Genomic DNA, 6545 nt, shown 5'->3' with positions numbered 1-6545 from the left:
ATTTGCCCCTTTTTGTCAAAATAAAAAGGAAAGGTTTTAACTCTAACACAGTAAAATTATATACAATAAGAACAATTACCAGGAAAGAATTACATTCACAATGTCCAGTCCATTTGTATTTGACAAATTTGGAGAAAGTACTATCTATCCTATCACTCTGAATTCAAAGTTTTATAGCTACATGACTTTCTATCATGATTTGTATTACCAACCTAAAAATGTCTTTTTAGACCTTAAAACATTTTCTTAGATAAACAACTTAAACTTTTATGTTTCTCAGTCTTATAAAGTTGACATTTCTTTTATAAGTTTCTCTTTTTAATTTGGTAAGAAAGGAAATAGTATAACTATCTAGTCTTCAACTCCCATCAGAGACCTGAGAAGGATAAAATATGACCTGAGTAATCAGGAAGTGCAAAGCAAATTTCTAAAACTATGGAAACAACAGAGACAGTTGGCTGTCTGAACAGTCATCCGAGGGTCCTCTGTAATGTTGGGGCATTCATCTTCAGCCTACAGGCCTAGAATACCTGAAAAACTTTTCTTTGAAGCAGTAATTTTGAAGGACTGGCTTACTTTATCTTGACAAAATTTGGTAGTCAACTTTCTTTGTGTCCTGCTTGTCCAATTTGGATACCATAGTGTCAGCAGTTGAGACAAGGACAATTTTTTGCCCAGTGGCTAGCTTTGTTGCAATGAAAGCAAACTCCATACGGAGGTTCTTCAATGCCCATCATCTTCTTTGAAGTAGATTGGTGCTACCAGAAGCAGACATATCTCACTGTCATAAAAAGCCTTATGTGATTAAGGCATTTTAAATACCATATTCTGTAGCTCTCTGAAGTGTTTGAAGGCCACCTATCTATCTAAAATATATGTTTGACCTTGTAAATATACCTAAAATGACTACAAATTTGATTGCTATAGATGACTAACTACTAGCCTGCATTTTTTAATTATTCTAAATAGTTTGTAGTAATGGCTTTTAATGACTAGAACTTTGTCTTTTTTTTAATGAGCTGCATAGGTACACTACCTTAAACAAGAGTAGAAACATATATACAGTATGTTATAGCAAAAGTAACCTAAAATTTGTATCACTATACAAAAATACCTTAAACAAGAATAGAAATAAATATATAGTATAACACAAATAATCAAAAATTTGTATCAATATACAAAAATCCATACCAGTGTAAAGTATTTGAGTCTAGTAGTTGCTTTTTAGTTTAAAAGCAGATTCAATAATTTATTTTTATCTTATCATTTCTATATCTCCTTTTTTCTTTCCAGAAAGAGATCCTTGAATCTAACCTCCTTTGCAAGTTCTTTCTTTGACCATGACCAATAATAATTTGCTACTAACCCCCCCCTAAACAATAACAAACATTCATAATTCACCAAGCAACCAAAACCTACCTACCCCACCTCTTGGAAATATAGGAGTTGTATTCTTAAAATTACTTCCTGTTGTCTGAGAGTGACAAATCTTTAAGGGACCCTGAGAAAATTGATCAATTTCTGGGATCAATGATCAAGTCCTGGGAGAACTAGTGGTATCATTTGTTGCCTCGTGTGATGGGAAAGTGCAGAGCTTATCTGAAGTCCTGACTAGAGTAGACTATGAGACTGAACCATTTTAATTGGCCACTTTGAACTTGTTCTGGATAAATATTTTTGAGCAAACTACAACAGAGCATCTAAGAGGCTGGATTACCTAGGGTATTTGCCTTGTCTTCACTGATGTCTTATCCTGTTTTTCTAAAAACACACAAACTGGTAACATACATATCTGCATTAGCACAAGTGTGGAATATGTGATGTGCACAAATCAGCTCAAGATTTTTCTCTGCTCTATCTCTGAGTAGGTAAAAGGCATCTATATCTATCAATTTTATAAGTCCATTTAGACTGCATAATGAAACTGTAATGCAAATCTCTATCCATGCCATATGCAAGGATAGCATGTAATAAGGTCATGAGGACTCTGTAGCCAACAAGGTTTATCAAGTCCTATCCACTCTCCAAGCTGTTCCCATGTAGAAGGAGTAACATACATGTCACATGTGTTGTAGTTTCTCTTGGTTTCTTCCTTCATGTCTGTAGCCAAGATTTTCAGAAGTTCTTCCCTGGTCAAATTTGATCTTTACTAATTTTGAAGGAATCCATAACTTTTGTTTCCTGTGGAAACAAAGGCATAGCCTTTCCTCCAATGCAGCACATTTCCTGACTTCCATTCTGAAGTTAAGGCATTCTTTTGTTGTTGTTGTTGTTCTTGTTGTTTTGTTTTGTTTTGATTTTTTGAGACAGGGTTTCTCTGTAGCTTTGGAGCCTGTCCTGGAACTAGCTCTTGTAGACCAAGCTGGTGTTGAACTCACAGAGATCCACATGCCTCTGCCTCACGAGTGTTGGGATTAAAAGCATGTGCCACCACTGCCCATCTGAAGGCATTCTTAAAATATATAGGCTGGTTTAATTTAATAGTTTTTTCTCCATAATCCAAAGTCTCTCAGTGGATGTTGGTTTTTGTTCATTAGCATTTAAAAAATTTAAAGTTAATAAAGTACCATATAGGATGCCCTGTGTATTTTCCATCCTTACACGGTTTATTCTTCTTTAAAATTACTCTTTAAAGATTTTATTATTTTTTAACTGTCTTTTCTATTACTGTTTATACTCACTTTCTTTTCTTTCTTTAGTATGTAAGCACATTTTCCAGCACACTGTACCTGTTCAGAGGTTTTTTTTTTTTTTCTCTTCAGTCTGCACATGGCTTTCTACACACTTGCAGCCTTCTCTGGCCATATGACCCAGTTTAAATGGCAAGACCACCCATTACACAGCTCTGCTTGGCACATGGCACTGGCAGCTGGTTTCACACGCCCCCTCCCCTTGTGTCAATTCAGAAGGCTAGTCCACTGGTCCTGGGCTGCAACTATTGCTTGCCTTTCTGTGAGAGCCTAGTCTCATTCCCAGGGGCATCAGTTGGGAGCCCCATTCACCCACCCCAGCTCTGGGAAGTTGCTGGGCCCACACTGTGGCAGCCATTTCTACCTAGTCTCCAAGTGAGTAGCACACCAGCTGCCTAGCTAACGTTAGGCAACAAATGCAGGTGGATTTTCTTTCAACTACCAGCTCCAACATAAAGACATAGAGATTTATTATGAAAGCTTGACCTTAGCTTAGGTTTGTTCCCAACTAGCTCTTAAAACTTAAATTAACCCATTTGTATTAACCTACATTCTGCCACATGGCCCATTACTTCTGCTCAGTACTGTGCATCCTACTTCCTCTGTGCCCGGCTGGCACATTTCATCTCCCTTCTTCCCAGAGTTCCTATCTCTTTCTAGAAGTCTTACCTATCCTCTCCTGCCTACTTACTGACCATTCAGCTCTTTCTTAAACCAATCAGAAGGTGCCTTGGCGGAGACACATCTTCACAGTGCACTAAAAGTTTATCCCACCACAGAGTTTGAAGGAAGAATAAGTTTACTAAAGGGCACAGAGCAGAGAGGCAGGATAAGATGGAGAGATACTGTGTTGGTGTAGGTTTTTTTTATCAGCTTGACACAAGCTACAGTCATCTGGGAAGAGGAAACCTCAATTAAGAAAACAATTTCATCAGATTGGCCTATGGACAAGTCTATGGGTCATCTTCTTGATTAATGATTGATGTGGTAGGTGCCAGCCTATGCTGCTGGAGAAGTAGCTGAGAGTTCTATATCTGGATCTACAGGCAGCAAGAAGAGAGATCCATTGGGCCTGGTTTGGGCTTTTGAAACCTCAAAGCCCATCCTCAGCAACACTCTTCCTCCAACAAGGCCACATCTCCTAATCTTTGTCAAGTAATTTCACTTTGTGATGACTAAGTATTCAAATAAATGAGCCTATGGGGACCATTCCTGTTCAAACCACCACATTCCACTCCCTGGCCCCCATAAGCTTGTAGCCATATCATAGTACAAAAATGAATTCACTCCAGCTTCAAAAGTCCACATAGTCTATCACAGTCTCAACACTGTTTAAAAGTTCACAGTCCAAAGTCTCTTCTGAGACTAATGGCCATCTCTTAACTGTGATCCCCTATAAAATCAATAGCTAAAAGCAGATCACACACTTCCAAAATACAGTGGCACAGAATATATATATTACCATTCCAAAATAGAAAAAAAGGAACATATGAAGACATATTGGACTAAAACAAGAACAAAAAATCAGCTGGTTAAACTTCAAATTCTGCATTCTCATGTCCAATGTCAAAGCACTCTTTAGATCTCCAACTCCTTTCAACTTTGTTGACTGTAACACACTTCTCTCTTTGGCTAGTTTCAGTCCCTGTTAGCAGATCTCCTCCGCAGGTATCCATCAGCTTTGGTATCTCCAACTTCTTGGCTTCTCCAAGGCAATCCAGATTCATGCAATGACTTCTCTGGACTTCCATTCAGAGACACCCACAACACATGCTTGGCCTCAAAAGTTTCCCTTGGTCAAAGAGGGAGATTCCATAACCCCTGTCTTGAATTCTTGACTCTAAAACCAGAACCTTGTGAATGAAGCCACTAAATTCTGTTGTTTTTCTGGGCCTGGAACTTGGCCCCTCCATTCAAATACATTTTTATCAGCTTTCTGTTTTCAGTGATTTCCTTTACTGCCTAAGTTTTCATTAATTCATTTTCAAGTTGAAAGCTTAGCCATGAAGTTACCATTCCTTTATTTCATTTCTCCTTAGGCTTTTCTTTAAACTTTTAATCTCCTTGAGCACAGGACTTAGCTTTTTTACACTTTCTGATAGCCCTTTTCTTCTCAAACTGTACATTAAAAAATTCTTTGCTTAACTTGCTCCCTTTCCTCATAGATCCGGATAAGACTGGCCACCACTAACCCCATGACACAGTCAATACTAGGCTGTCTTGAAATCTCCTCTGCCAGTGCTATTAATCAAAAACCCTTGAATTTAGCCTTAGGTAGATTTTTCTGGACTTGCAAAAAGCAGCCATGTTCTTTGCCAAAATACCACAAAATTGGTCTCTGTCTCTAGGCCACTTACTAATATTCTTCCCCTCAGAAAGTTCTTGAGCTGGGACCCCACATTTGATCTCACTCTCAGCACCACTGTCTTCCATGCTTCTACCAGGATGGATTATTAAGCCCTGCTTAAAGCAATCCAACCATTTTTTCTAGTGCAAAGTTCCAAAGTCTCCCACATTCCTCTAACAAACAACATTATCAAATCGAGTCCTTTGTACCAACTTCTGTCTTAGGGCTTCTATTGTTATGAAGAGACACCATGACTAAGGCAACTCTTATAAACAAAAGCATTTAGATTACAGTTTCAAAAGTTTCGACCATTATTATCATGGGGGTAGCATGGCAGCACATAGGCAGAGTCTGGAGCAGTAGCTGAGAGCTATATCCTGATCCATAAGGAGAGAGAGAGAGAGAGAGAGAGAGAGAGAGAGAGAGAGAGAGAGAGAGAGGTGCTGATCTGTCATAGGTTTTAGAAACTTCAGGGCCCACCTCCAGTGACACATTTCTTCCTATAAAGCCACATCTCCTAATTCTTCAATCCTATTAAACAGTTCCACTCCCTGGTGCTAAGCATTCAGATATATGAGCCTATGGGAGTCATTCTTGTTCAGAGTACCACACAGCCTGCTGCATATTGTCACTGAGTTCAGCGCAGGTCTCCCCATTCAGTCTTCCCTTGAAACCCCCCTTTTAGCACTTTGCTAATGTTCTAGGCACTTCTCAGCCAATCAAGCTGGCAATCGGGATGAACGATCACATGTAGCAAAGCAAATTGAGAAAACGTTGGTGTTGGTACTCACGAGAACACACCACAGAGAAGGTTTTCCCAGTGGGAAGGTCTATTTGCATTATACTCCAGAAAGGTTGTGCTGCCCAATATTTCAAGCTTCGGTGAGTAAGTCCCTGAAAGATACCAAGGAATTTAACCGAGGAATTTCATTTTAACTTTTGTTTTATTTTCGTTGATTTTAGCTGACATTTAAGTAGGCACATGTAACCATAGCTACTGCACTACAATATTGCCAAAAAATGAAACCTTTCATTTTTCTCATCACAATTACTGGAAAATCAGCTCAGACTGATTATTTTAGTTTACAATCAATATTTCCCATCAGTGGCCTTCCTCCATGTTCTTGATGAGCCAGGATTGTGTATTATGCCAGTGCTGTCATTCTCTGGAAATTCAAGTGTTTTCTTCTGCAGACTGAGTGTTGATTATTAATCTTAGTTCTTGGACCCAGACATATTTATCTAATTTTAAGTTTAATTTTATTTATTTATTTTTGGTTTTTCAAGACAGGGTTTCTCTTAGTAAAGCCCTGGCTGTTCTGGAACTCACTCTGTAGACCAGGATGACCTAGAATTTCCAAAGACCCACCTACTTCTGCCTCCTGAGTGACAGGATTAAAGGCATGCACCATCACTTCCTGGCAAATCTTAAATTTACTTTTAATATGCTTTTAATTTTCAAAACCCAGATTTAGTTCAGTACTCACTTTCCCACTGCTAATAGCTTT

The sequence above is a fragment of the Myodes glareolus genome, chromosome 11, assembly GCF_982192425.1.
Source record: "Myodes glareolus chromosome 11, mMyoGla1.1, whole genome shotgun sequence".
NCBI classification, from domain to species: domain Eukaryota; kingdom Metazoa; phylum Chordata; class Mammalia; order Rodentia; family Cricetidae; genus Myodes; species Myodes glareolus.
This window is presented reverse-complemented; position numbering follows the sequence as displayed.